Source organism: Balaenoptera acutorostrata, chromosome 7, assembly GCF_949987535.1.
Source record: "Balaenoptera acutorostrata chromosome 7, mBalAcu1.1, whole genome shotgun sequence".
In the NCBI taxonomy this organism is placed as follows: Eukaryota; Metazoa; Chordata; class Mammalia; order Artiodactyla; family Balaenopteridae; genus Balaenoptera; species Balaenoptera acutorostrata.
This window is the reverse complement of record NC_080070.1, coordinates 38,115,385-38,142,162: the sequence shown is the minus strand read 5'-3', so window position 1 is coordinate 38,142,162 and position 26,778 is coordinate 38,115,385. Positions and strand designations below refer to the sequence as shown.

General features: G+C 41.2%; 1 long non-coding RNA gene across 2 annotated transcripts; it reads left to right on the top strand.

The window, feature by feature from the left end:
- Positions 1-14,523: 14,523 nt before the first annotated feature.
- Positions 14,524-22,883, top strand: LOC103020207 (uncharacterized). 2 transcript variants are annotated; one of them, XR_452245.2, is made up of 5 exons: positions 14,524-14,644; positions 14,796-14,989; positions 20,778-20,841; positions 22,532-22,688; positions 22,780-22,883. It is a non-coding gene; the product is annotated as an uncharacterized LOC103020207 (long non-coding RNA). The 2 variants fall into 2 exon arrangements; XR_003621754.2 differs by lacking the exons at positions 14,524-14,644; positions 14,796-14,989 and adding an exon at positions 20,512-20,639.
- Positions 22,884-26,778: the final 3,895 nt, after the last annotated feature.

Sequence of the window (26,778 nt, the reverse complement as noted above, 5' to 3'; positions counted from 1 at the left end):
GACACCGCTAGTGGTCTTTGCCAAACATGTTATTGTGTAACTTGTTTTCTTTTTCATTCAAACTTTTTTCCAACTTTTGATGACTCTTTACCAGTCATAGCTATGCTGTAATATCCTTCCATGTATGTACTGTGTCTTCTAATCCAAAGCACCCGTGAAAAATATTAGATGACATCAAGGATCCAACACACGGCTAGCACGGCTTAGGAAGATTTCTTAAACCAACTCAGCTCAGCTCCACAGATCTTACAACATTAGAGTCAAAAGGACCTATAGAGAACATCCAGTCTGGGAGATGGAAGAGTGACAGGTCAAGGCACATATTTCAGCAAAGTGCAGCCTGGCTGCAAAAGCCTGCCTCCTGCAGCTAGTTCTGACTTTCTGTGATTTAAAAATTCTAGAGGATTTTTGATGCATGGGCACATTTTACACCCTGCTTTAGGCAGATGTGAATGTGCACATGTTACCCCTGGCTACACATCAATTTCTAGACAGGAATAAACTACCCATTGCTTCTTTTTCTAGGAGGCATATGATGCTGTGGTGAACGGGGCCATAAATTTCTGCAGGAGATGAAAATCCCACAGTAGGCACTCATTACCATGTCTTTGGACTGCCTTTTCCCATAACAAATGCGGTCAATTTTGTTTATGGGGCTGGTAGGGAAGGTAGTCGTTGGCTCAAAGAATTTGGCTCATTTAGTCAGTGTAAAGCAACCAAAAAAAACAAAAAACAAAAAACTTAAGCGATGTGGAATAGAAACAATTTCAAAGTACAGCCAAGGGTAAGTTGGGAAGGGGGTAGGGTATCAGGATTTTTCTCATTATGATGGATCTATTTACTTCTTATGCAGGCATTTCATGGCTTAAGGGATCAACAGCTACTCTGTTTGTGGCAAATTGTCTTCGAATTCTAGAGTTATCAAACCTTGTCTTAGATACATGACAAAGAATGTAGCATGGTGAAAGGGGTTTATAATAACTAGTATGTAAGATTTTTGGTGAGAAACAAATGAAACTGTGAATGACAAATAATATTATCAACTTTAGACTGCTCCACCAGTGTTATTTTAATCATCATCTTCTTTGCGTCATGGCTCCAGCCCAGATGTTACTATTTAGCCAGCAGGAGTTATATGTATTAGTCTGATATAATTATTAGGTCCTAGAGAGTCCTAGGTTATTAGTCCCAAAGATGCTATCTTAGCCAGATGGCCAAAAGGTTGTGCGCAGCTCTGTTCAGTGGGAGAATTAGTGAGTCATCATGAATTCTACCCATTTGTGTGGGTAGAAAGTTGTTTAATTTGAACCTAGCATCAGCAATTAAAGATATCTCTCTGGAACACTTTTAAAAGAACCTAATAATTCTCTAAGATTATAAAACAGTAACAAGAGTTGGATAATGCCAGAGTTACTTTGGTTCCTGGTAAATTCTGTCCTCTTACCACATTGCTCATTGGTGACAGTAGTTGAATAGATCGTGGTGCCAAATTATTACAGATTTTGAATCTCCATGTAATAGCTTGCCACATGCTGACTCGTTTACCAATCCATGAAAATACCATTGTACACAAAGTAGCAAGTAGAATGATTGCCCCATATATTATGTAGAAAGGGTCTTCAGGATTTCTTTATGAATAAGATAGTGAAACTGCTGAATAAGAGCTGTATTAGTTATCCTCTGCGGTGTAACAAATCACCCCCGTCCTTAGAGACTTAAAAGTATTCCTGTGGGTCAGGAATTCGAGCACAGCATAGTTGGGTGCCTCTGGCTCCAGGTCTATCAGGAGTTTGCAATCAAGCTATCAGCCGGGGTTGTGATCTCATCTAACAGCTCAGCTGGTGGTAGTGCTGGGGTCCACCCTAAAAGCTCACTCACATGGTCATTGACAGGCCTCAGTCACTTGCCATTAGGGCCTTTCCATGGGGCTGCCTCATGACATGGCAACTGGCTTTTCATGGGGCCAGTGAGAGAGAGAACCAGAAGCTAGTCTTTTATAATTTAATCCGCAAAGTAACATGTTATCACTTCTGCCATATTTCGTTCATTAGAAATGAGCCAATAAGTCCAGTCCACAGGACTGGGAGGGAGTACACAAGGGTATGAATCTTAGATAGTGGGAAGCGTTAGGGACTTTCATAGAGGCTTCCTATAGCAATGGCATTGGAGTTTTATAATTTTGAAATAATTGTTTGGCAGATGGCCTTCATTTTTATAAATTATTTTGTTTTTACATAGTAGCTAATGTTGAATATTTGTTAATGAAATGAGGCTCTGTGAAGTTACGTATCTGCTGATAATTTCCTAGAACGTGCTTAATGTCAGCTAAAGTTTTATGGAGGCACTGAGCCTGTAAAATCTACATAGTATTTTTAATAGGTTCATTACAGTTCATCTAGTAAATTCTCCTTCAGTAAATTAAATAATGAACTAATTTCTACTCCTCCCATTTTTTAAAAATTAATGAACAGAAAGTACATTTTACTTGGTAAGAATTTGGCTTATTGTATATTTGGCATGACTGGGCTAAATGTTATATATTCTTCCTAAACGTAAGACAAATGTGTGTTTGTGTGTTCATGACTTTAATCTCTAGGCACTTATATCAATTAGCAGAAGATACATTATGATAAAACCAACCAATATCATTTTCTTTGCCTGAAGAGCTTCATTTAATATTTCTTTTAGCGCAGGTCCTCTGGCATGAATTTTCTGTTTTTATTTATTTGATATTTTCTTTGAGTAAAGCATTTTAGCACAGCAATTTTTTCTTTCAATGTTTTAAAGATACTGTACCAGTCTCTTTTAGCCTGCAGAGTTTCTGATGAAAAGTTTGCTCCCATTCTTATCTTTGTTCTCTGTACATATGTTTCATAATTTGGCTTTTTTTTTTTTTTTAATGTATGTTCTCCTTGGAGTTTGTTGAAATGTTTGGATCTGTGGATTTATGGTTTTCATCAAATTTGGAAAAATTTCAGCCATTATATCTTCAACTATCTCCCCTCCCCCTTTCTTCTGGGATTCCAACTACACATGTATTACAATCCGTGATATTGCTTAGTCACTGATGCTGTGTGTCACTGATGCTGTGTGTGTGTGCACATGTATGTTAGTCTTTTTTCTCTCTGCTTCATGGGTAAGTTTTCTATTGCTGTGTAACAAATTACCACAAACTTTGAGACTTAAAATAACACCCATTTATTAACTCACAGCTCTGTAGGTCAGAAGTCTGGCACAGTATGTTTGGATTCTCTCCTTAAGATCTCACAAGGCTGAAATCAAAGGGTTGACTGGGGATGAGGTTCTCATCTGAGGCTCAGCATCCTCTTCCAAGCTCACCGGTTGCTGACTGGTTCATTTTCTTGGGGTTATAGAATTGAGGTCCCCATTTCCTTGCTGCTTCTCAGCACGTTGCTGGTCTTTGCACATGGAGGCTGCCCACATTCCTTACCACAAGGGTTCCTCCATTATCAAGCCAGGAGCAGTACTTTGAATACTTCTCCTGCTTTTGATCCCTGACTTCCTCTCTGTGATCACCCAGAGAAGCTCTCTGCTTTCAAAGGGCTCTGGTGCTCAGGTCAGGCCCACCTGGATAATCCCTTTCTTAACATCATCTGTGTCCTCGGATATAACAATCACCAGGGTGGAATCCATCATATTCATAGTCTTGTGGATTATGTTGGGGGTGTACACCCAGGGCACAAAATCTTGAGGGGACATCTTAGAATTCTGCCTACCATGGATAGTTTTTTTGTTTTTGTTTTTTAACATCTTTAGTGGAGTATAATTGCTTTACAATGGTGTGTTAGTTTCTGCTTTATAACAAAGTGAATCAGTTATACATATACATATGTTCCCATATCTCTTCCCTCTTGCATCTCCCTCCTTCCCACCCTCCCTATCCCACCCCTCTAGGTGGTCACAAAGCACCGAGCTGATCTCCCTGTGCTATGCAGTTGCTTCCCACTGGCTATCTATTTTACGTTTGGTAGTGTATATATGTCCATGCCACTCTCTCACTTTGTCACATCTTACCCTTCCCCCTCCCCATATCCTCAAGTCCATTCTCTAGTAGGTCTGTGTCTTTATTCCCGTCTTGCCACTAGGTTCTTCATGACCTTTTTTTTTTTCCCCTTAGATTCCATATATATGTGTTAGCATACGGTATTTGTTTTTCTCTTTCTGACTTACTTCACTCTGTATGACAGACTCTAACTCCATCCACCTCACTACAAATAACTCCATTTCGTTTCTTTTTATGGCTGAGTAATATTCCATTGTATATATGTGCCACATCTTTTTTATCCATTCATCTGATGATGGACATTTAGGTTGCTTCCATGTCCTGGCTATTGTAAATAGAGCTGCAATGAACATTTTGGTACATGACTCTTTTTGAATTATGGTTCCCATGGATAGTTTTACTGCTATTTCTTCAAGTTCAGTTATCTTTTCTTCTGCAGCATCATACCTGTTATTAATCTCATTTAGTATATCTTCTATCCAGACATTGTATTTTTCATCTCTAAAAGCACCATTTAGGTCCTTTAAAAAACTTCCATTTCTCTCTTCATAATGGTCCTGTTTTCCTCTACCTTCTTGAATATTGACCATATTTATAATAACTGTTTCAACATCCTTGCTAATTCCATCATGTTTTTCATTTCTGGTTCTATGTTTTTTTTAATCAAAATTTCTCTTGGTTATAGATAATATTTCCTGCCTCTTTGCATGCATGGTGATTTATGGTTAGATGTTGGACACTGTGAATTTTACATCTCTGAATGTTTGGTTTTGTTGTATTCCTTTAAATTGCGTTGGATTTTGTTTCAACACACAGTTAAGTTACTTGGAGTCAGTTGGATCCTTTCAACTTTTGCCTTTAAGCTTTGTCAGGGCAAGTCCTGAGCTGCCTTCAGTCAGGAAATAATTTAGCCCTCCCACTAAGGTGGCACACTTTTGATAATTCTTCATAATGCCCCATGTATTAAAAACCTTTCCACTCAGGCTTGTGCAACACAAACCATTCCCAGCCCTGTGTGAGCTCTGGGAATTGTTATGCCTTTGCTTTTCCAGTGGGTCTTTTCCTGGCCTTGGGTAGTTTCCTTTCACACAAGCAAACAGTAGAGCTCAGCCAAATACTTGAGGGTGTTTCTCTGCAGATCTCCAGAGCTCTCTCTTTCTCAGGAGCTCCCTCCTTTCTGGTAATTTGTCTTGAAAATTCTACTTGCCTTAGCCAATATCTGCTTTTCAACCCAGCAAGACTTCTGTGGTCTGTTTGGCTTCCCTGCTTTTGTACTGCAGCCTGGAAACTACCTCCAGACAGTAAACTGGTACAATTGTAGGGCTGACCTTGTTTATTTCCTTTCTTTCATAGATGGTAGATCTGCTCTGCCTTTTCTCCAATGTGTGAAAATAGTTGTTTCATATATTTTGTCCATTTTTCTAGCTGTTTAAGGTGAGAGAATAAATATGGTCCCTGTTATTCCATCTTGGCTTGTAGTGGAATTTTTATGATGAAACCAAAATAAATACAGAATTTTACTTTTAAGAACTTTTAGAGTATAGAATAATCTTCATTTTAGGTCTAATTGAACTCTGATTAGTCTGCCTTTCAAATATATAGCTAGTGCTAAGTATTAGGGTATAGTTGCTTTTCTATGTCTTAAATAGCAAGGAGTTCACATAGGAAGAGGGTGTGTAGGAGGTTTTTGAAAGAGTGGAAAAGTGTTAAGAAGAGCATGGAAGAAGATACCATGTCAAGGGGACTGTTGCATTGGCTGGGCTCATTGATTCCACACATATTCCCTCAGCAAACATTTTTGCCAAGTACCTGTTATCCTGGCTTTCCCACAGCCTGGAGCAAGCTAAGGAGAAGGTGCAGCTGGAAACTTTTGACTACCAGGTGCTCCCCTTGTGCTCAGGAGCTGCTGTGGATGCTCCCCTCTTTTCATCCTTTGTATGCCATTTTTAAGGATCAGCACCATCCTTAGATCCAGGCAAGATGGTTTTTCTGTCCTGAGCCCTGTGCTTTTGACATCTGTATTTCACAGATACAGAAAACATACATTTATTAAAAACACACCATATCCTGTCACTGGGATCCAGAGCTCAGCTCTGGCGTAGTACAACGTGTAGCATTACACATCTACTCTCGTGACTAATACTGTTCAGAACCCAGGGAAACACTTATCCACAACTTTTGCCCAAAGTGCTTTTAAACAAGGTGATGGTATCTGGGTGCCCTGAAGGTCTGTGTTTTACCACAGCAGACGTTAGAGATGGATGCTGCTTTGGCATGAGGATTTGAGTAGCAGAAATGTGTAGTAAAGAGAAGACAAATTAACTGTTGAATGCCTCCTCTCAGATAACTTCAATGCAATAGATTCTCCCACAATGAAATATCATTTTCCAGTAGTGCCGTGTGTTCATGTTCTTGCTTCTCCTCATGTTCCAATCTGTGGTTCCAGAGCACAGCATTCACAGCAATCGCATATGGTGGCCGAGGAATAGTTTGCGATATTAATTCGTATTATTTTAAAATTTGTGTGTAGGCCTAGATGTAACATGAGTAAAATGCAATACCAATGCTTTACACTGTTGACTAAATGAATAATATTGTGCCAGTTTGAGTTTTCCAGGAAGCAAATGCCAAGACAGAGTCAGAAGAGCAAGAGATTTGTTTGGGGAGATGCCTGTGAAAGATACAGGGAAGAGGGAGCAAGAGTGGGCAGGAAAGGCCTTCAGACCACAAAGTAGGTCTAATACCGGTGAAAGGAGAGAGGAAAGGAAGGAAGTTTGGGTAGGAAAAGTCTCAGACTGCAATACAGCTCGGAGAAAATCTTGACCAGCCCAATAAAGAATAATTTTTAGTTTTACTTGGGCCCTTGGTCCTACAAACATTAAGGCCTGTCAAGTTTCCATTTCTCTCAGAGCTAGACCTCTCTGCCCTAAGTGTAGCAATCTGACCCTAACGGCCTGTTTTTTTAGGCCCACTTTGTTGTTTCAGAAATTTGATTCTTAACTATAACTTGTCCCAATTCATTTAAAATGTGCCAAAACCCCTTCTCCTGGCCCAAGCTGGGTCAAATGGACAGAGGGAGGGGCAAATTGGGAGGAATGAAATCTCAGGGGTGGGCAGAGCAATGAGACTGGTGGTATTTGATGTAAATGTTGCCAACATTGAAACTAGCAATGAAGAGTGGGTGTTATAAGGCAGGAAAAACATATTGTCTTCAGAGGAAATTGAATAGTGAACTTAATGACAGTACACAACTGACATATCTGGACTTTTCATTTGTCTTAAAGAGAAAAACAGCATAACGGACTTGCTCTTAACACACACTTTCAAGTGTCATTTTAAGATGTCAAACAGATCAGCTCATGCTCAGAAATATTAATGAGAAAACTTGAACTCATTCTCAAGATTTTCATTAAGTCAGACTCGCCTGGCTCTGTTACTCTGTTTTCAAAAGGCTGAATGCTTGGCAGAAGGTGTAGGTATTTGGGGAAATTTTAGAATTGCATATATTGGAGCAGATTGGTTGTGTCCAGAAAGTGCTGTTACCGGGAGCACTGAATTATTATGTTACTGTGCAAATGAATACAAAATAACAGGCCTGGCTGGGCAGCATCCAGACGGCAGCCCTTACAAGTTGTTTGGCTTTGGAATAGTCACTTGACCTCTCTGTACCTTGGGTTCCTCATCCATAGCAAGGAGGGATAATGATAGCTCTTATCTCATTAGACTACTGTGATGATGAAATGAGATTATACACGTGAATAAAATAGTAGATCGGGGCCTGGCACATACCAACCATTCAATAAATATTCTTTATAATGATTGTTTCTTTATCCATGGGTATTTGCTCCCCTCCGTGGATTGATTATACTTCTAAACTTAGCTGGCTGCCTTGCAATATGTGTTCATTAGGAGAGTGTTGAGTGGATCAGTTTAAACTCATCACCACTACAAATTACTAAAATCAGACAGCTCAAGGATCCTGTGATAATAGTGGTGGGTCACCCTTGCAGCAAAAGACGAGGTGGATGATGGTGTATCGTCCATATAAAATCACTGACATCAATCTACCACACGGGTTTTGAAATGATTCTTCTAAAGGGCATAAAAGTAGTTTATTTTTCATGCCAGTTCTTGTAATATGCTACAGATGCTATGAAAAACAAGGACAAGAAGTGGGAGGCAGGAGTTCTTAGATGAGATTTAAGATATTACTTGCCAAAGAGTTTTGGTCTTGCGTTCTTATATTTCAAAATTGTTTCCCACAGGTCTCAATAGCGACATCTTGAAGTTGGTTGAGTGGCAGATGAGAAAAACATACGGTTCTCTCTGACACTCCAGGGCCTCTGCTCTGCTACTGTCCACCATTCACCCCCAAAGACCAAGGAGCCATGGGACCAGAAACCCCTATATTCCTTTGGAATTCCGAATTGGTAATATCAACAGGGAATATGGGAATTCGGGGGCCTTGAAAGTAACTTGAAATCAGTAAATCAAATTCTATTTGACCTGCTTAGATTTGCTAATATTTCTTTCTTCCATTGTGGCCAACCTCACTATGGATTAGAAGCCAGAATCCCTCCCATTCTTCCCCAGGAGTCAATTCTGAATGTTTTTCTTTCTTGAGATGCAGACCTAGGAGAACAAGACCTAAGATATGCAATTCCATCCTTGCCTGCTTCTCAGCCCACCTTTGAGTTCTAGTTCCATGTCTGAAGAATTATTCTCTCCTTGACACTGGACATTTCAAGGGAGACGGAGCTCACCAGAAGGGAATGGCCTCGCGCGTTAGGTCTGAGGATAACCATCTCTCCTAAAAGATAACTTGGGGTCAATTTGACACAAAGGTTCTTAAGACAAAACTTGCCACCCTCTAACACTCACAGTGGCTGGCGTGCCATCTGGAAGCACACATATGACTGCCACTGTGAGACAGGCCACAGCTCTCAAAATGCATCCCTTAAGTCTCTTACAGGCTCAACATCCCAGGTTCCTTCCACTTGCTCATGCGTCAGGGCTTGGAATCTTCTCCCTCTCCTGTTTACAATTCTTATATTACTTTGAGGCCACTTGCCTCTAAAGGTGAGGCCCCTGGAATGAAATCCTTGACTCCAGGTGTGTTGTGACAGGGCCAGGTAGATAAATGATAATCAGTGAGGCAGATTATTTCTGCTCAGGAATCTTGTGGAGAAATCCTAGACTAGACTATACTCAATAAATACTTTTATCTACTCTTAGGATGGTTAAGGTATCCAAGCTGTCATTTTCATCTTCCTGCTTTGAAGTTCCAGGGAGAACTTGATGTCACCTACTATTAGCCACTCTCTTGAATTAAAAGTCTTCTCCATGTCACCCAAAATCCTGCCCAAGAATTCAAACACTTTGTGCTTTAGGAAAACTGACAGAACTGGCCCTCAGGTAGTGAGATATTTTCAGGAGAAATTTTTCATGAATCTGGATTCTTGCATCTTCCTGTACTTAGAAAAGCACTAAGACATTAACTAAGATGTCTGTTCCTCCTGAGTAGCAGTAACCTTCTACCGAGATATATGCTTGGTTGCATGTACCCCCTTCACCAAAGTCACATTTATACCGACCTCCCCTCTTACCTCTTCAGAACAGTTATCCGAGCTCTCTGAGAGACCACCTTCTAGGTTATAATCCTCAGGTCGGCTCGAATAAAATTTTCCATTTCTTTTTTAGATTGACTATTGATTAATTTTTTGTTGACATCCTCATCCCAACTGGCGTTCCTTTGGGGTCTTAGGAAGATGATTACAGCATGGTGGCCCTCTGTGATGTCAAGTTGGCCCATGGGAAACAAGCACCCTTGCCCACCGTTGGTGGGAATGTTGCTTCCACTGCATGTCTCTTTTCTTGCTCTGGCAGCTCTAGCCAGTCCCTCACCTTACATCCCCACAGGTGAGAATCAAGTACCAATTGCCGTTTTCCTCAGTCTCTGGGGGACGAGTGTCAAGCAGTCTTACTTTGGTCTCATGGCAGTCCCTTCACTGGCCTCTCTCTCCTCCTGTAAAGCATTTCACTGTAGGCTGCCAGCTCCTTCACGAAAGTTCTCTCTGATCAATTTCCTTGAGAGTAATTATTTTTTTGTTAGTTGCTGGGGAACTCATTTTAAAATTTTTTTATTGAAGTATAGTTGATTTACAATGCCGTGTTAATTTCAGGTGTATAGCAAAGTGATTCAGATATATATATATATATATATATATATATATATATATATATATATATATATATATATATATATATTCTTTTTCAGATTCTTTTCCCTTATAGGTTATTACATAATATTGAGTATAGTTCCCTGTGCTATACAGTAGGTCCTTGTTGGTTATCTATTTTGTATATAGTAGTGTGTATATGTTAATCCCAAACTCCTAATTTACCCCTCCTCCTGATAGTAATTTTTTTTTTTTCTGGCCATTCCATATGGCATATGGGATCTTAGTTCCCTGACCAGGGGTTGAATCCGTGCCCCTTGCATGGGAAGCATGGAGTCTTAACCACTGGACCTCCAGGGAAGTCCTGTGATAGTAATTTTTCATTGACCTGTACTCAGTATTTTTGTAATTTTCTGCAAGTATGCTAAACTTCAATAAAGAAGTTTATTTGAACCTTTATCTTGCATTGGCAGTTACAACTTAGCTTCTAGTTGCTCAGCTACAGCCCCTGACAAGCTTAGGAACACACACGTGTGAGTAGGAAGCGTCATTAGCTATACGAGGACATGCCACAGGGTTTCTTTAAAGCAGTGGTGAGCATACTTATGTGACCTAAGGGTTCATTTGCAATCACCATTAACCAAAATAATGAGGCAATGTCTGCGTACCCTGGAGAGTGTAACAGAGGAATTAGAGGTTTTCAAGAGCTGCAAGCTGCAAATGAAAGAACTCCAGTAGCTAAAAGGCTTGTGATTTGATAATGAGAATGCTGGGGTATTTGTGTTTTTTTGTTTTGTAACTTCAGACTTGTTGAATAGGTTTTTTAGAACTGAGATGTATATGAACTCTTTTGTTGAAATCAAGAAGAGTCAGTTCGACTGAAAAGTAAGCTAGGTGACTGAAGGGCACTTTATCACCTCAAATAGAAATATCTACTTTTATGTATATGTATGTATGTATATGTATATATACACATTTTTGCCTTATCGCTTAAATACTAAGGATAGTGACAAATGCGTTAGACCTTTTATATCTTGCCTCTCATTAATCACTCCTTCAAAGAAAGTGTCTTACCCCAATAGAAACAAAAACTTCCCTTTGGGGAGATGATTCTGTATTTTAAGTGTTAGCAATTGTCTGGGTACCAGTAGTGGTACCGTGCTTTGGTTGAGTATCTCTGACTTAACCTAGAGCACCTCTTTATCTCATTGGATAACCTTGAAAGTCAAGCCACGGCCTTGTTGTCTTTGGGTGTTTCTTTTTAAAGAAAGATGGTTAGAGAAGGTGACCTTCTGGTATACTCCTCATGGTTTAACATGAGGCACAGCAGCTGTGTTCTGTGAAATAAGCAACTTTCCCAAACAATGACCGTTATTCATCATTAAGGCTTTCACAGTTAAAAATAGGTTAACCAAATTTGCCGACTACTCATTTTAGTGTACTGTATTACCGTGCAATTTGAAAGGTAGAAAGATACAGTCTAATGGCTTACAGTGGAGAATTTGCTCATCGGTTGAAGACTTTTTGATGAGTTATAAATGAGATTTCACTCACAGGGGCAAATCTCTCTTGTAATCCTGAAGGCATTGTTTTATTTAAAAAAAAATGCACAGTTACCTTATGCACAATAGCTTTGACATTTTATCAGCATGCAATTAAAGTCCCTTTGTCTAAAGTGCTGGCTCTAAACTCTTGAATAGATAGAAGCCAAGAATGAACTGCGTTGTGCGTTTCAAGAAAGAAGAAAGAAATTAATTTGACAGTTGGTACAGTTCCGTCCCCAGGAGGGAGTGAGCAGTGCAGTGCTGCTCTCTGTCGGGCCGCTGCAGAAACATACAGGATGCATTTTGTTTGTCTGCCTAGAAAGTCTTCCCGAGGAAATTTTCCCAATCACTTCCCTGGGAATAATCTGGCTGCTTATTCAACGCAGAGACTACTTTCAGCCGAAGTGCAAGAGAAACCCAATAAGCTAAGTAATAGAGCGGAAAACAAAATATGTTAAAACTCCTTTGGTACGCGCTGAATGTTTGTTTCCCCCCAAATTCATATGTTGAAGCCCCAGTCCCCAGTGTGATGGTATTTGGAATAGGGTCACTGGGAGATAATTAGGTTATGAAGGCACAGCCCTCGTGAATGGGATTAGTGCCTTTGTAAAACAGATGCTTTCACACAACACTGTAAATCAACTATACTCCAATATAAAATAAAAATCTAAAAAAAGAAAAAAACAAATGCTTTTTCTGCATTGATTGAGATGATCACATGATTTTTCTCCTTTATTCTGTTAATGTGGTATATCACTTTTATTGATTTGTGATTGTTGACTCATCATTGCATCCTAGTGATAAATCCCACTTGATCATGGTGTATGATCCTTATATAATGCTGTTGAATTTGGTTTGCTAGTATTTTGTTGAGGATTTTTGCATTCATTTGGTACCTTGATCTTGGACTTCCCAGCCTCTAGAACTGTGAAAAATAACTGTGATCTAGTTCTGGCCAATGACATATAAGAGGGAGTCAGGGGGTGGGGTGGGGGGAGAGATTTTCCTCCCTGATAAGAACAAGAGATGCAGGAGAAGAAAGTTAAATTTGCCCACTCATCCCTCTCTACTTACAGAGCTGATATGTGAGGCTGGGCTGCTTCGAACCTGGCAGACATCTGGTGACCATCAGGTGTTAATTCTCTGGATGAAACCACTGAGCTGCTGACCACCCTGGAAGAGCTAGCTCTGAATTTCTTGTTCCTTATGGGTTAAGCTTCTGTGGTTGACTATTCTGTTAATTAGAGCCGAATACATTGCAGCCACTACAGATGGTCTAATGTCTGGGTAGGAGATCATGCGTCCTCACACCACAGCCTACAGGAGTATTAGAGCTGGCTGTCCTACCTTCTATTCATTCTCTTAGTTGCTACTTTGATTGCTCAGCGACCTAAGCGCCCTAAGGATAATGGTTCAGTAAGATTCAGGGATGTGTAAAAGCATCCTGTATATCCAAGCTGAAGCTGGCCTCTAAAAACGCGGTTTGAAAGGCACCAAAATCCTCCACCCAGCATATAAAATAAAATAAAATGAATTTCCTTATATCCTGCTTTCAGGTCTGAAATTCTATTGGTAGAGATTAATTTTCTCAGGGTCTTCAAGAGTCCTTTCTTAAGTTACATATTTGCTTGTGCAGAGACTAGCGTCTTACACTCTTATTAGCTCAAGTGTTAACTGAGATGGGGAAATGTAAGATGGGGACAAAATGAACAGAATCTTGGGATCTGTGAGTTAGTTGGGATCTTTGAGGTCACCTGGCCTCACACCTTTCTTTTGTAGATGAAAAATACTATGGACCAGAGAGGTTCAGTGGTTTACCCAGATAATCTCCACCTTAGAGCCAGAAGCCTGGTTTCTAGACTTCCAACCCAGGGGATTTTATACTCTCCTACCATCCCCAAATTAAGTGGGTGGCACATTTTAAACACCTGGAGGAACTTTGCTGCAATTTCTCTAACTGGGTCTGGAATCTGTGGGCTTGAAGCTTCATTTGAATACTAAGTATAGTTTTTGCAACACGAGGAGAGCTGATGGACCCTGGAGAGAGCAGACACATGGCCAGTGGCCTCAGGATTTTGCTGAGGTCTAAGCCTGCTCTTGCCCTCTATCCGCTGGAAAGGGGAGCTCTTCCTCTCACTCCTCCCACCTTCACTCTTACTTACCTGGTAGATTAAACATGTTTGTTTTTAATAAATACCCATTTAACGTTTTGACATTTGTTAGCCCGTTTTAACAAACATGCTGTATTTACAATAGCATCATGTTCTTCAGATAAATCTATTTCTGAGACTTATCAAATTAATCACTGCTATGTAGGCTTATTAAAGTTTTTAGAGACTGTATCATTTTTATGGGATCTTCAAATGAAAGTGTTTCTTAAAATGTTAGGTCACGTATTCAGATATATTCTCATATTTTTGTCAAGCAGTTAAGGATTTATAAAGAAATGCATGCATCATTTAACGAAAGTCTGACGTTTTATAAAAGAGTAAATTTGTTGCAGCATCAACAGTAATAAGTCTCTGCTTTAGACATGCAGTTTTAAAATATATTTGTTTCAAAAGAGCCACATCTGTGATTGTTTTTGTTGTTTGCTTTTGCAAAGACACCTATACAGTCCTTCAATTCCAAACATTTCTAAGATCATAAATCCTGGAATGGTTTCTGTGTTCTCTTGCCCTCTGCTGGCTAAATTGAGACCTTCTTTGGAAACGTGTCCATCAGCTACGTTATGGTCACCAATATACACCCTCCATCTTGTTCATTTTTAGGTCCATTTGACAAAAGCCACCTTAACAGTCTTTATGCCAGAGATCAAAATCTAGCTTGAGGCCACCACTTCTCATCAAGATTTCCATGACCAGCTCAGGACATCTGTCCATTCTCAAGCATCTTTTGTATGTACCCTATGTTTAGCACCTTATTATATACTGTACTATTCCTGTATTGTCTCTACTGAATGATTTAACAGATATATCAGTGCGTAAATATAAGCTGTATCATTCTGTCTTGGTTATTAATTGCTTGGTGTTTGTCTTGTTTTCCCAGTGTGACTGTCAATTCTCTAGGACTTCAACCCCCTCAGCTGAATTTAAGAGGCCTCGGCCATGGAAACTAAGCCCTCACACATCCCCTGCACTCTCATGGAGTGATGAGGGAGCCCTCGTTCTTGCTGTGACCCTGCCATGACCAGGCATCCTCCAGTCTACTTGCAGTGGTCAAGACGGAGCACACACACTTGGGTAAGGTCAGCCCTTCCCTGGTGAGCCCAGTGGAGGAGAGTGAACCAGCTCACAGTCTTAGATCTGATCCCCCCCCCAACTCTCCTGCTGGTGGGGAACCCCAGCTGATGTTATTTAGGTTCTGCTATCCCTGAGAACCAGCTGCTCTCTCCTCTCTTCCATGTTAATTCTCACAAGTCTGATGTTCTGGGGAAACTCTGAGTGACTGCTGCTCCGGATTTCTACTTTCCCATTTACATCTAAATTGCATTCCGCATTATTCTGCCTCCTAGGTATTCTGAAGGTGCAAGCTTCTCTCTCTCTCTCTCTCTCTTTATTAATCTGTACCTTTTTTTTTTTTTTTTCCCAGAGGGAGGGTGGGTGGATAGATTTGAATTCGGGAGGCTGGCATTATTATCCTATGGAAAAGCTGCATAAGTTCTCTTCTGATTTCTTCCGAGTTTTTGTTTTGTGTTGTTTTCTCGGTGAGGTAGAAAACAAGTCAATCAGCTGAATGAGGATGTGGGAGGAGAGAGGAGAGGGTATGAATAGCTGCCTGGGAGAGCCGGAGACTGAAGGACAGTATGACTGCCTAGGAGCATGAAGGCAACACTTGAGGTTTGTGGTAATAAATGTGAAGTAAGACCAGTCAGCCACGTTCAGTTCAGCTGCATCCTGTTGTGGTTTTGCCAGATGAGTACAAAGAAATGTGCAAAACAACTAGGAGGAAAATTTCAGAGCACTCTGGTGAAGCACGGAAGTAGAGTTGAACAAATAGGGAGACATGCCACGTTCTTGGATTAGACAGCACAGCGTCAGGAAGACACCAGTTCTTCCCAAGCTAATACGTACATTTATTGTGATTGTGTTAAAAGTGGCCATTTATTTTTTTTCTGGAATCAGAAAAGTTGATTCCAAGCAAGAATACTCAGGAAAGCCCTGAAAAAGAGGCACAGTGGACTAAAGATAGGAATAGGCTCTTCAAAGAAGAAGAAAGAAAAGAAAATGGCCTTTACATAGCTAAAAAGCTACTCAGTCTTGCTTATATTAAGAGGAAATTGAATTAATAAGTATTTTAAAATACGAATGCTCACCTATCTGATTGGCAAAACTCAAAAAGTTTGATAGTACCCTCTGTGATTGAGGCTGTGGAGAAGCAGGTGCTGTCCTAATTGTTGGGAGTGCAAAATGGTCCAGCCTCTAGAGAGAGTAATTTGGAATTAACTAATAAAGCTACCTATGCCATTTGCCTGTTGACTTAGCAGTTCTACTTTTAGGAATCTCGATAAGTTCATGACTCTGTGCAGGGAGTTATTCATTCTGACATTATTTATAGTAGCAAAAGATTATAAACAATCCAAATATCCATCAGTAGGGGACTTGTTACATAAAAAACAGAGCAGCTGTTAAAAAAGAAAAGGAATGAGAAGAAATGCTCCCTAAAAGCAAGATTCAGAACCACAGATTAGATAGATAGATAAAAGATAGGTATAGAACACTATCTTTTATGTAAGAAAGGAGGAGAAATAAGAATGTTTGCTTATTTTTGCCCCAAATTAAAGTCTCGGAATGTTAAGCCAAAAATTAGTAAAAATGGTTTCCTAGAAGGGGCAGGAAAAAGGGCCTGAGAAGACAGAGATGGAGGTGACACTTCTCTAAATATATGGAACAATGGAAAGTCTTACTAACTTTAAAAATAATAATAAAATAAAATGAAAGAGGGAAAGCAAACCCTAACATTGAAAACAAATTGATTTCATGTGAATAGCAGATTGAGGGACCATGAGCGTCTTTTTGTTGACCTTTCACTTGTGAGCTTCGCCAGTAAGTCTTGCTCTTCATGCCCAAACCGTGGAAAGCTGTGGAATTTGCACAACTTGCCTCAATTATGTTTACTGTCTGTTGTCTATCTTTTCCTACTGAACCGTCAGTTCCACAGGGCAGGGATCTATATTTGTTTTGTTCACTGATGTATCCAAACAGCATATACAGTGTTTTGCATATAGTAAGTGCTCAATAAATATTTGTTGAATGAATGAAACTCCTGTGGGCAAAGAAGCCATTTCTTCTTTTTTTTTTTTAATTCTTTTTTAAAAAATTGAAGTATAATAAGGACCTCCTGTATAGCACAGGGAACTCTACTCAATACTCTGTAATGGCCTATATGGGAAAAGAATCTAAAAAAGAGTAGATATATGTATATGTATAACTGATTCACTTTGCTGTACACCTGAAACTAACACAGCACTGTAAATCAGCTATATTCCAATTTTTAAAAAAACCAAAAAATAAAAGAATAAAAACATTTAAAAAATTGAAGTATAGTTAATTTACAATGTTGTGTTAGTTTCATGTGTACAGCAAAGTGATTCTGTTTTTTATATATAGATAGATATTCTTTTTCAGATTCTTTTCCATTATAGGATATTATAAGATATTGAGTATAGTCTCTGCGCCATAGAGTAGGTTCTTATTGTGCATCTATTTTATATATAGTAGTGTATATATGTTAATCCCAAACTCCTAATTTATCCCCGGCCCTGCCCGCAACCCAGCTATCCCCTCTGGTAACCATAAGTTTGTTTTCTATGTCTGTGAGTCTATTTCTGTTTTGTAAATAAGTTCATTTAAATCATTTTTTTAGGTTCCACATATAAGTGGTACCATATGATATTTGCCTTTCTCTGACTCACTTCACTTAATAAGATAATCTCTAGGTCCATCCATGCTGCTGCACATCAAGGAAGCCATGTCTTATTTGTACTTTATTTAATGCCCCAAAGCTGGTAGTGGGCTAGCACAGGAACTACTAAATATATATTTTTATCTGAGCCCAGATGTTTTTAGCAGAACTCCAACTACATTTCTGTCCTCACTGTCATTATTCATGTCTGGCCAATAGCCTGGGACCCCACTGCCGTGACTTTATCTGCAGCTGGCAGTCCCTGGCAGCCAAGACATTGCCCAGGCCCGTGCTGTGTTGACTGCGGCCCAAACTGCTGAAGATTTACTCTCTTTTCTCCTTTAGTGTACACACTTCCAGCTGAGCTGCTTTGCAATTTCAGAGGTATCTCTCCACTTCTTTCTAGTCAGCTTACAGTGACAAGCAGTGATGTTTTGGATTCAAAAAGAAATAAATCTCTCTTTTTAAAATGACTATATACAGATGAAGAAATTTCTTTCAGTAGGTCGGATTTCATAATAAACTGGATAGATCTGATTGTGCAGTTTCACTAAGAATAGCATCAACCCAGTGGTCCAGTGGTTAAGACTCTGTGCTTCCAATGCGGGGGGGTGTGGGTTCGATCCCTGGTCGGGGGGCTAAGATCCCACATGCCACGTGGTGCAGCCAAAAAATTAAAAAAAAAAAAAAAAAAAGAATAGCATCAATCTTCCCACATTCCTCTCTCATCATTTCATTCTCTCCATAAATCTGACTAAAAGGCTTCAGTTTGGAGTCTACGTCTTAGAAAATTTTGCTCTGGGAGTAAGACATGTGGCTTTGAACTAATTCATCTTCCTGGGGCTCAGTTTCCACAATTTCAGCAACACCTATCTTTCCAAGTTGCTGGAAATGCAAGCAAATATATATGTCACTCTCCTAGCACAGCGCCCGTTCTTGGCTGAAGAGTGCTTTTAATAAAAACAGGCCTCCTATTCCCACTAAAAATTGTAGGAAAAAGAGATTGGAAGGAAATATATCAAACTGTGGACAGTTATTACTGTGGCGTGTTGAGATTATTGTGCTTTTTTATCTTGGTGATTTAAACTTTCCTGGGCTTGTCATATCTTATAAAATGATTATATAGTAGTTTTATAATCAGAAAATGTGAATAAAAATGATCATTTGTATAATCCTTAACAGTTAAAAAGTATTTCTCCTTCCGTGATTCTGTCCCATTTCTCAGTAATAATTCACAACAAAAATCAAACTAAATAAGGGAATTCCCTGGCAGTCCAGTGGTTAGGCATCTGTGCTTTTACTGCCGAGGGCCTGGGTTCGATCCCTGGTCGGAGAACTAACATCCCACAAGCAGTCCAACAACAAAAAAAAAAAAGAAAAATCAAACTAAATAAGAGAATTCGTGTGGGTTCATTTCACGTACCACCAAAAGAATTAATATGAACACACAGACCCAGGGCCCGAAAAAAAAGCAGCCTGCAGACAAATGTGAATAAGAATGAAAAGTGAGGACTTGATCTTTGGCAGAAACGTTGAAGTCGGAACTTTAGGACTTAGTGGGCCGATGGCGAGTCTTTTAAAGCGCTGGCCGACAGAGTGGCCTCTGTGAGGCGGAGAGCAGAGTGGGGTGCACGTCCCCTGTCGAGAGCGGCACCCTCTCTCTCTGCAGGGAAGGCATTCTCTTCAGCGGCCCTTTCGGAGGGTCATGCGTGGAGCGGCCAGGTGGGAAGCACTCAGCCACCCTTGGTGATCAGCATGGAGAAAGAAGTCACAGCCAGGTGGGGGGCAGGGGGCAGTGGACAGTTGTCAGAGATTGGAACCCGAGAGGGAAGGAAGTGGCAGAGTTGGTGGTTGCTGCTCTTCGGACCTGCCAGCCACTCCCCCCGTGCTGTCACTTGCAGGGGCTGTGGTCAGGGTTGCAAGAGACGCACTGGGGAGAATGGAGGCGTTGGTGGCCGCACAGACCTCGTGTGTTGAGACTTCTAACCACCCCGCATTTCACAAGCGAGGAAATAGGAAGTGAGGGCCTAGAAGGGGACATGGGGCTGGCAGCCATACACTCAGGACTTCAAAGGCAGGCGTTTTTGCCAATACAGTTCTCCGGTAAGTGAAGATGCTGAAATTCATTTCCCGTGTGGCTTCTTTTATAGAGTGCTGACCAGCTCTCTAACTCTGGGCATCTGCAGTCTGTTGCAGAGCTTTGCAGCCTGAAAACCCAAACCAACCATTCATCTCACAGGCCTACCACATAAAGCAAGGGTCAGTTAGTTAGCAAAACTGATATTTATTATGGGGAGAATTTTTAACAGGAGATGGCAAGCCACCTTTATAAGTCTGGCAGCACCCTCAGACTGCACAGATAGAATTAGGAAATTAATAAAGTAGTTGCACTCATCTGTCTTCTGCAAAACACATCGAACTTTTCCCCTTGCCTTCACTTTCATCCATTTCCACTATGAGCAGGTTTTTAAATTTGCTTCCTCCTTCCTCTCATTTAACTCTTTTAAAGGAAGAACCTGAGCCATGTTCCCAGGAGGAAAGTTAGCACCTTTCTCTGCTCAGGGCCTCCCCTAATTAGCAGGTGGAAATCCCTAGATAAGAGCACCTGCCCATTTGGCTGTGGCTCAAGAACTGAGGTAAGGAGGCTTGTGCCTACGGAAGGAAAATAACCAGTTGGATCAGTGGGTGAGAGATGAGAGCATAAATAGGGCTGAGACAAAGAAAAGGTCGGCTGCAAGTGGGTCAGGAGATCAGAGTGGACGTAGGCCCTGGAAGGTTCTGCTGGGAGGCCTGCCACAGAGGATTTCAGTCCCCACCCCACTCCAGGGGCAGGATGACTCAGCATTTCCTATTACTATTATTAAGGCCAACTCCAGAGGCCCTAGCAAGGCTGACTGCTGTTTAAACCGGACTGTTCTTCCGGCCCCTGGTTCATTCTAGGTCTACATAGTAGAAGGCTATTCCAGAAGGGATGTGTAATTCATCCCGGTATTTAATGCTCTTTTATTACTTTTTTTTTAAACTTCAGCCAATAGCCTGAACTGGTCAGGCTTTGGGCTGACATCTGCTGCTTTATCTGGTCGCATTGTCACATAATAATAAGTAACCTTTATTTGTGATCATCAGGTGCTGACATTTTGTGACGACTTTACAGGGACATCCCCTTTAATTCTCAGAAGCAGGCCACAAGGTAGGTATTATTATCTCCATTTGCAGATGAGAAAGCTGAGGCTGAGAGATGTTAATTGCTCAAGGACTGAGAATCTAACTCAAGCCTTTTCACTTAAGAGTCTGTGTTCTTCACCTGTACACTCTACTGCTTGGCAGAGATTAGAAGTGGTTTATCGAGCTGAAACACAAATCAGAAGGTGCTCATAGGCAGGAGAGCATGGAGAAAATGAAAAGCAAACAGTGGGGCAGGAATGTGATGAGAAGAATAGAGGGAGGGAAGCATATGCTGCTGGCAGAAAATCAAGGTGGGAAAACCATTGGCCCTTTATGGCCACGTAAGGTCCTACCTAGAGGCTAGGTTACCTTGTTAACATGTCTTCAAGATGGACAGGTTTTGTTATCTCTGTTTTCCATGTATGCATTCCATGGATTTATTACGTAGATCTGTATTCTTCCAGCTACCAAGGGACTGGTGGGTATTCAGTGTGACTGGAGAGGCATCTGTCATACTGTTGCCCCATCTCGTACCCTCCCTGAAATTTCACTCTTTTTTTTTTTTTTTTTAAATATATGTTGCCTTCTTTTTTTTTTTTTTTTTAATTTTATTTATTTATTTATTTATTTATGGCTGTGTTGGGTCTTCGTTTCTGTGTGAGGGCTTTCTCTAGTTGCGGCAAGTGGGGGCCACTCTTCATCGCGATGCGCGGGCCTCTCACTATCGTGGCCTCTCCCGTTGCGGAGCACAGGCTCCAGACGCGCAGGCTCAGCAATTGTGGCTCACGAGCTTAGTCGCTCCGCGGCATGTGGGATCTTCCCAGACCAGGGCTCGAACCCGTGTCCCCTGCGTTGGCAGGCAGATTCTCAACCACTGCGCCACCAGGGAAGCCCTGAAATTTCACTCTTAAAGTAACTGGGTGGGGCTGCGGAGGCTGAGCATTGTCTTCAGAAGGTTATTGTTGAAATGTACATGTTGTCCTCAAAGTTAAACTCCATGAAGGCAAGGATTTTGTCTTGTTGCCTCATATCCCTAGGAATGTAGAAGGTGATATTTATGTATGAAATTAAGAATGTATAAATAAATGAATTCAGGAAGTGAACAGTAGGCGGGGTGTCCCTTGAAGCCTTTGTTGATACTCTTGTCTAGCTGATTCATTGACCTTGCAAAGTAGAAAATGAGGAGGAATGGGCCACAGGTAATATGTTGGGGGGAGGTGTGTTTGGGTAGGATTAGGGACAGGAAACTTTGGAGCTTGGGGCTCTAGAGCAGAAGACCCTGGAGAGCTGGTGGGAAGTGTCAACTTCCCAATCCACCTTCCTCCCCACTTCAATATCAAGGTACTCTGTACGGTCCTGTCATCCTTCCTTCAATTTCAGCAGCAGATTTCTGATTTACCAAGGCTTAAATCACTAGTTTTAGGTGTTCTCCAGCATTATTGACCTTTCTTTCCACTGACATCTTCAAACAAGCACAGGTATTCCTCCTTCAAGAAAAACAAAACAAAAACAAAACCTGGTTTGACTCTGTAATTCTTTCTAAGTCATCACCCTATTTCTCTTCTTCCATTTACTGTTAAACTTGAATACATGATCTGCACTTTTTATCTTCATTTTTCCACTACCTAAAACTCTTAATGCCTTGAAATCTGGCTTCTCCTTCTGTTTCTACTACAATACTTTACTAAAACATTCTTTTTCTCTCTCTTTTACAGAAAACAAACAGAACAGAACATTACATCAGAACGCTAGCTGTCCCTGGTATTCCTTTCCTGTTCTTCCTTTTAATGAATAAAACTCTCCCGAGTTTTAGCTGGGCATATGGGTGCCCAACTAGAGACTACAATTCTCAGTCTTTTTTTGCAGCTGGATGTGAGTATTTGGCCATAAGCTGGGGGCAAATTCCTGCTTCTCTGAGAGCTAACTGTCCTGTCTTTCCTGTTTTGTTCTCACTCTTCCTTAGAAAAGCAGCCTTGGAAATTGGTGGTCAAGTTGGCAGGGTTGGCATGTTGAGGCCAGCAGTACTGCTCCCCAGCCTGGGACAGATCACCTCTGGATCTTTACATGAGAGAGAAATAAACTTATACTGTATTTTAATCATTCTATTTGGGGGTCTTTTTTTGTTAAGCAGCTTAGCCTGTACTCTAATAAACTCCTTTTTCTTATTTAAAAAGTAATATGCATTCACTGTAGACACGTAATGATAAGTAGAAAGAAGATGACCCCAAAATTCCTGTTGATCCTCCTCCTTTTCTGATTGATTATTCCCACTAGCCTATGCCTAATTGCCTTCCTTTCTCTCTTCCACCTACAATCTTGGGCATAGCCCAGCACTAAGTTCTCTACTCTCTTGTCTCTCTGTACTCTGTCACAGAGAATGGCTCATATAGTGATTGATTTAGTCATTAATTAGTTCATTCATTTCAAAAAATGTAGTGAGGCCCTACATTCTGCTAAGTGCCAGGGACCTACATTCTGCTAAAAATTAACTAGACATGTCTCCTACCCCCAAGAAGATCACCAGCTGGAGAGGAGAAGGAAAGCCAGGTTATAAACAAGTCCTTTGAACATAGTGTGCTGAGTACCTGGTGGAGCTCTCATGTGAGATTACAGAGGGCACCTGACCGGCTTGTTGGTGTGGAGGGCTGGGTATTGATGAAGGCCTCCAGGAGAAGGTGAGCCTGGTTAAGAAAGGTAAAGAAAGACGGAGGGATGAGGAGAAAGGGAGGTGATTCCAAGCTAAGAGGTCAGAGAGGAACCAAAAGCTTGGAAATGAAAACTTTCAAGGTGTTTGCAAGGAACTATAGGCCACAAGGTGTTGATACTGTGAGAAGTTTTGCTGCGGGTGGAGAGATGCAGGTCATGGAGGCTTTGCTTGTCATGCTAAGGAGGCTTGGGCTTTCTTCTGAGGAGGCCTTACTGAAGGGTACTCAGCAGAACTGTGAAATTGTAGATCTACCTTTTAGATAGATGTTGTATTCTGGGTGGTTGGGTGAAGGATAGATTTCTGGGAGGTAAACAGAAGTGGAAACAGGGTACTGGTTAGGAGGCTATTTGCAGTGGAGTGGGTAAGAGGTGGTGATGGCTAGATCCAAGGTATTGGCAGGAAAAATTAAGAAGGAAATGATTTTGAGAAACATTCAAGAAATAAAATGGGCATGGCTTGGTGACTGAAGAGAAAATAACAGGAAGGATCACAGATGACTCCCAGGTTTCTAGTGTGGGTGCTGGATAGATGGGGGTGACGGCATTAGTGGCTTTAGCTGTCACCCCTGAGGTAGCTTATTGTGAAGGTAAGGAAGCTTAACCTTCAGGCCTCCTTGCAGGCATGGGCCCATTCAAGGTCTCTGGGACTGGCGCTAGCAATTTTGTATTCTTAAGTCTGTATTCTTTTTCTTAAAGAGGGCCCAGACCCTCTTTAAGCTGGTATTAACTTCAGATGCACAGAACCTGAATCCACCCCTGCCCATCCTCTTTCAATTCATTGTGCTGATTACCACTAGATTAATCCTCCAAAGAAAACTGTTGATGTCGTGTCATTCTTCTCCTCAAAAGCTATTGTCATTGTGTCAACGGCCTTTTGCCAACCTGACACTTTTACCTTGAGGTTGCCTTTTACTGAAATGCTCTCCAACAAGTGTTTATAGCTTCAGACATCCCTGTCTACCAAAGGGTCTTTGGCCCTTTAAGACCTATCTACCAGTAGAGCTGCTTTAGTTGCAATTACAGTTGATCTTTGAACAACACGGAGGTTAATCCGTGTATAATTTAGTCAGTTCTCCATATCCTCAGTTCCTCAGCATCAGCAGATTCAACCAAGCACCAACCGTGTGGTATTTACTATTGAAAAATATCCGCGTATAAGTGGACCCACACAGTTCAATGCTGTTCTTCAAGGGCCAACTGTACTCTGTTGAACTTTGTTTACTACCAGTCTTCTTGTTTTATTTTTATACCAGTTGTGGCTTTTCTACCTTAAATATGTGTCTAATCTCTGACTTGGCCTTTCAGTGGTGACTGGTGTCAGGAATGTCTCATATCCACAAAAAGCCTCTGGCAGAAGCAAACATCACTGTATCGTGTGGCCCTGGTGTACATTCAACATGTGATGACACTTTAAAATTCTGGTTTTTGATAATGTTGAGTCAAAGGCAGTTTGTACTCTAGAATGTTCATTCTGGGCTCTAAACCCTTGAACATTAGTTATTCAATAGTTCTGATATCTGGAATATGACATGCAGTCATCTGCAGTCACAAAGCTGTCCTGGACCATCCTCTCATCTGAAAGAAGAGTTGTCTTCAGTGTTCGCTGCACTGCTGCCTGATGAGTGACTTCATAGGATTTTTCTGCTATCTGAATAGCTCCTACTCCGGGTACGAAAAATCTAATTCACTTCCTAAGCTTTTTTCCCATAATGTCCCTTCTGCTTCAATAGATTCTCACTCAGACACACCAAAATTGGACTCAGAATATCGATTTATTATCTTAGCAATCTCGGTAAACAAGGCAGTCTCACCATGTTCTTTTTTCTTCAGGGATAAGGCAGGCCTAGCATCTTCCTAAAAAGAACATACTGTATGGCCTCATGTTACAAAAATTGCAGCTTGGTTAAAATTTCCACTGATAGTCCTTCAGTTTTTTTTGTAAGGAGATAACTTATTATGGAGAAATGTTGTTCTATAAATAAAATAAAGCTATAATGTTACTATTAGGAGACAGTTCTGAGCCCTAGAGCAGAGTGCTGATGTTTCGTACCGGATCTTTCTCATCTCCTCCTTCTCAGCGTCTTCAGTCTCTCCATCTCTCTGTTACATGTTAGCAGATACAAATCAAAGGTGTGGTGAGTCTGACAGCACCTGCAGAGGCCCAAGGCCTTCCCTGGGACCAAGGGATTTGGGTCTGCCCACTGTAATTCTGCAAAAGGAGTTATGAACCAAGGAAGGTAAAATTTATGATTCTAAGCGACATAGAACAGACGCAACCTGGGGAAGGAGGAGGATTTGGGAGCCCAATTCTCTTCTGGGAAAATACTGTTTTCTATGTTGTAATTCTCTTCTGTTAGCCCGAGCCCTCTGATCTTTGCGACTTTGAAGGGTTCAGGGACGGGTATGCGTGGGTGGCTGAAGTAAAGCAGAAAAGGAAGCCTGGCAGCAGCCTGGGAAGGTGATTATGAGATGGGAGAGGTGACCTGCTGAGAGCTGGGCCGGCCTCGCTCCCTGCCACTCCCGGGGGACAGACAGCAGCTGGTGCAGAGGTGGGAGTGGGCGAACAGCCCTCAAGGATTCTCAGAGGAACCTGGAAGGAGAACCTGGTAAAAGATAAAGTTCCTTTTTGTCACACATGATATGAGCTCTGATCCTTGTTGCCCTTGGAAGACTAGAGAGGTCTTTGACATCTGGCCTGCCCAGGATAAACACTGCTGAGCCCATGTCCAGGAATGGGGCTATTTCCCACCTCCCATCCACACACACACTCACTCCTAGCTGCCTTTCATGCCACTTCTGTCTCTTCCAATGGGGGCTGCCCAAGCAGGAGGAGAAAACTAGAAGGTATTTTACATAAAGGGAGCAAGGAGAATATCAAAGACTCACATCACCTGTTTGCAGCTTGCTACCCCCAGAAGTGGCCCTGGGCACTCGTGTAGCCTGCTGTCTGGAATCGAGGATTCTCCCAGCATCCTGTTTCATAGAGGTCAGCATCATGTTTCTCAGCTAGTTGATAAGACAACCCCCAAAGGCCAGTGGGAGAGGAAGGGCTATTTCTCAGAGCTCCTTCAGCTCAATGTTTTACATAATTAATCCTTGAGATGGATGGAACTTGTTAGGTTCATTTATTATTTCTTTCCTTTCTCCCTCTTTCTTCTCTCATCTTTCTTCTCCTCTTTCTCCCACCTTCTCTCTGCCCTCCCTTCTTTCCTTCTCACATCCTTGGTCTTAGGAAGTTTTCTGCTCATTATCTTTC